The sequence below is a fragment of the Chrysochloris asiatica genome, unplaced genomic scaffold (assembly GCF_000296735.1).
Source record: "Chrysochloris asiatica unplaced genomic scaffold, ChrAsi1.0 scaffold00017, whole genome shotgun sequence".
Lineage (NCBI taxonomy): Eukaryota > Metazoa > Chordata > Mammalia > Afrosoricida > Chrysochloridae > Chrysochloris > Chrysochloris asiatica.
Window position 1 is genome coordinate 12,354,105 of NW_006408535.1, and position 4,783 is coordinate 12,358,887.

A 4,783-nucleotide genomic window follows, 5' to 3' on the forward strand; every position below is an offset into this window, starting at 1 on the left:
TTATTTTGGGGTCTATCCTTCCTGGGGTTCGTTGAGCTTCTTGAATGATTTTTTTTTTTTCATTTTTTAGTATGTTATTTTTTCTTCCAGAAGCTCTTCAACTATTTCCTCTGTGGTGTTCTGTAATTCTTTCTGTTTTGGAATTCCAATAATTCTCAAGTTATTCCTCTTCATGTTGTGCCACATGAATCTTAGAATTTCTTCCGATGTTTTTATCCTTTTTTCTGCTTGCACTTCTATCTTAGCAGTATTGAGAGATTTGTCTTCCAGCTAGCTGGTTCTGGCTTCCATCTCAATTCTACATCTTTTCAGTGTATTGCCCATTTCTGATATATTATTATTGTTTTGACCTCTTTCTGCTGGTTTCAAATTATTTCCAATGCTATTTCTATCTTATTTGATTGTTCCTGCAGCACTTTCCTGACTTATTTTTCTCAACCCTTCTGTGGAGCATTTGGATGCACCTCAATAGCATTCTCCTGAATTCCTTCTCAGGCAGTTCCAAAGCCTGCTCTCCTTCCAGTGGGAAGTCTAGGTCTACCTACAGCTCATTTGTTTGTTACTCTATCTTGTTTCTGGACATGTGCTGAAATCTTTGTCTCTTGGGCATCTTTAACAACTAAATGAACGCATGTTGATGTATTATTAAGCTTTCTGATTGCCTCCAGGTAGATTTGATCAGGAGGTGGGATTCCTTTTCACTTTCCTTATAACTCAACTCAGAGTAACTGTAACAAGTGTTGGCTAAGCTCTGGTGTATAGCAGCTGGTATTGACTCCTGCCTGGGTGGTGGGATTTTATTAGGTGTGATTGTAGCTTGGCTATATGACCATGATTGCTGTCTCTTCTTGAGTAATGTAGGTAAAGAGCCTCCCCACCCCCCCAAGGTAAAAGGGGAACCAAAAAAAAAAAATAAATAAAAATAAATAAATAAATAAATAAAACCACAACAGCAAAAAACCCAGATTGGATACTATAGTCTATAATCGCAAAAACAAAACAAAAACACCAAAAAATCCATAGCCAAATATGAATATGGCTTTAATGCCCCTTGCTTAGCTGGCTGGAGCTGCTCTGGGAGATAATTTCATTTCAACAGTTCTTGTTGACTCCTCCCCCTTCATAGATTCTATGCATTGTGGTTTTTGCTGAGTAGATCCATGTTCATGTGTAGTAGAACTCTCCTGGGGTGGGGGTGGGGTGTCCACTCGCTCAGGTACCCCCTTCGACATCAGAGTGGAGGTGCACAGACAGTGAGAAACCAATGAACAGGAAAAAAAATATTCACACCTTTATCTCTGACTATCAGTCAGACCTCTGGGGTGGGTGTGTTTCTCTGATCTTGCTCCATCACGCCCAAGATGGCCACTCCAGCACTCGCTGGCAGCCACAGAACAGAAAATGCCACCTTTCTTCTGCTCTAAATCCCACTTACAGTAAGCCTTCAATCTTTCTAAATATTCTTTTATCTGTAGTTCAGAGTTCTGGGACTGTCCCCTTAACCTGCTTCATCCGGTATTGTTATTACTGTCAGAGGTTTGCACTTTGCGTCTCCCTATCCACCATCAAGCCTCGTCCTACATGTATATTTTAAGAGAGAATATTTTCAGGCGATTTCATTTCTGAATAGCTTCCTACATACAACAGACACCATGCCTAACCCTGTGCCATCCTTACTATCTTAGCTACATTTGAGCCCATTCTTGCAGTGTGTCAATACTACTCGTTAAGGGTCTTCCTCCTTTTTTTTACCAAAATGTTAAACAAGTAACACTTCACTTAAAGCTTCCATTATACCAGGTACTATGCTAAAGGCTTTCCCTGTATTAACTCTTCTTCCTCACAACTCTAAAAATATTAATCCAATTAACAGGTTTCACAGGCTCAGAGGTTTACATTGAGATGTTTGCATTTGTTTACTTAATTGAAACTTGGTCAGATTTGTGTGTGTGGTGAGAATATAGTTGATATTCAACGGCCAGAATTTTATCATTTTAGTCATAAAATTATTAGCTTTCCATTATTTTAGAAAGTCTGTCTAAACCCAGAAATCTCAGTGTTGGAGAGCTATGCTTATTTGAAGCCTGTGGAACCCTGTCTTCTAATAATCATTGATTCTTATTGTTAAGTGCCATCTGGTCTGTTTTGACTCATAGCAACTCTGTATAGGGTTTACAAAGAGCTGCTGGTAGGTTTGAACTGCCAACCTTGAGGCTAGAAGTCCAGTGCTTATCCTATAATGCCACAACAGGATTCATAATAATCATCTAAATATGATTTTTTTTGATCATACAAAGACGGCAACAAGTAGGGTGCAACAGTTAACGTGATTAGGTGCTAACTGAAAGGTTGGAGGTTCACGCCTACCCAGACATGTCTTGGAAGATAGGCCTGATGATCTACTTCCAAAACTCAGCCATTGAAAAACCTATGGAGCAGTTATACTCTGACACACATGGGTTGCCACATGTTAGGGCTACCGCAGTGGCAACTGGTAACTGAAGGTATCTCTAAGGACAAGATCAATATATTGTTTGCTTTTCTAACACAATAAGAATATTGCAGAAAACCAAGAGACCCCAACTGAGGGTTCACGTTTCCTCTGCTTCCTATCAGGTACCTTGGAAACCCTATGAGGAAGTTCTACTTGATCTAATAGGGTTGCTATGAGTCGAAATCAACTTGTTGGTATTGGGTTCTATTTCCTATCAAATGTAGTATCAAGAAGCATGCAGATATTTCTTGCACTACTTCTGCCAAAACTGAGATTTTGAACCTTTTGATTTCCCAAGGTCAAAAATAATGGCCCATGATGATATCCAGTAACAATTCACTGAAAAGCTAATTTCCCTCATTTATAAAATCAGGAAAAGCAAGCAAGCATTTCTAAAATGTTGTCCATACTTGATGCAAATATGCACAGTAGAGTGAGTCTTAATTCCTTCTGCTTTACATGAGAAGAAAAGGCCTTTATACTGCAGAGAAAGAGGAGTCAGGCCCACCTAAGGAATTTTCTTAATTTTGGCCTCAACTGAATTACTGCTCTTACATGCAAATACTGCTGTGCATTTCTTGGCGTGATTTACATCTATGACCCAATTGGTATCAATAAATACCCTATTTTAGGCTAAATGAAAGAACCCTTTAAGCAAAGTGCAGCTAAAAGACCTAACAACATGTTCTTGAAATTATTTCAAATGAGGATTGAGAAAATTGCAAACAGTAGCATATGTATGCCAAACTCAAAAGAACTTCTGTGATTAATGTCAGCACATTAATACTGTCAAAGGAAATTTAATACCATAATTACTAACTTACAAGATATATTTTTACTTAAATACTCCATATGTCCAAATTATAGATGAAAAGTTAATATAAGAGAAACTAGGGTCTTGGGTGAGCCAAATGGCTAACTATCAGCACAAATTGATACCTACCACTTAGTGGCAAAGTGTGAGAAAAATTCTGTAACAAAATATCACATTACATTAATAACCACTTTATAAAAAAAGAAGCAACAAGTTATACAACCAATCTAGAAGTTTAATTAATCCTCAACATGTAAAATATAAAGGTATTAGATCCAAGCTACAGCAGTAGTTTAATGCATGATAATTCATGATAATTGAACATGGTAAATGAAATTTGGTGGCAAAATTTGAAGATGGTGATAAGAGTTTCTAATCCTGTGAATGCTTGTAATGAAAAGAATCATCTAGATGCAAGCTATGATGGTTATCAGATTTGTAGTATAATAAATTACCGGGTCTGATTCATATTTATTACTAGGTTTTGAGGAAGATCAGTATTTTTTTTTAGTCATTATTTAGCCATTTAGTCACTATTTAGCCATGACTAAAGAAGTACTTGTAAAACAAATTCAAAATCATTTTATGCTATGGTATTTTTGCATATTTTATACTGTGGTTTGCTTTTTGTTGTTAAGTGCCATTGAGTCAGTTGACTCATAACTACCTTGTATAGGGTTTCTGAGGAGCGGCTAGTGAGCTTGAACTACTGACCGTGTGGTTCAAACCAACCTTGCAGTCCAGTGCATTAACCTGCAGCACCACACCCAGACACCATGGTTTGCTTTATAGGCCCTCTGAATTCACTAGGTATAATACTAGGAGGTTTAAAAAAGTTTGTGTAAAAATATAATTAAAAGAGAATAGAAATTGTCGATGAACTTTTTGAAGCCCCCTCATACTGTATTAATTTTACCTTTACATATTTGTTAGGTGCCATCAAGTTGATTTTCAACTCTTAGCAACCCAATGTGACACAGAAGAACTGCCCCATAGGGTAATATAGCCTGTAATCTTTCTAGGAGCAAATTATCAAGTCTTTTCTCCCATTGAGAAGCTGGCGTTCAAACTGCCAACTTTTCAATAAACAGCCAAGTGCTTAAGGCTCCTTAACTTCACATTAATACCTACAATGTGGAACTTTAATGTGGGTTGTTTTTTGCTTCTTGTGAACCAGTATTCACTGAAACTTTTTTTTTTGTAGCCATAGAACTACACTTATATTCAAGGTTAAAATAGTATTACTGCATGTCAGAACTTAGGACTTGCTTTATGAGGCGGCTCCAAAGAGTTCATATAAAAAGGGAAAAGATAATAGAATTCTCCCACAGACTTTTTCATACATACTATATTTATTTAAACAAAATGGTTTATACTATAAACTTTAAAATCATTTTTACTACATGATGTATTTACTGTTTTACAAAAAATTCCTCCTCCATAAAATTGTTATGCATCACATGTATACATCTTAT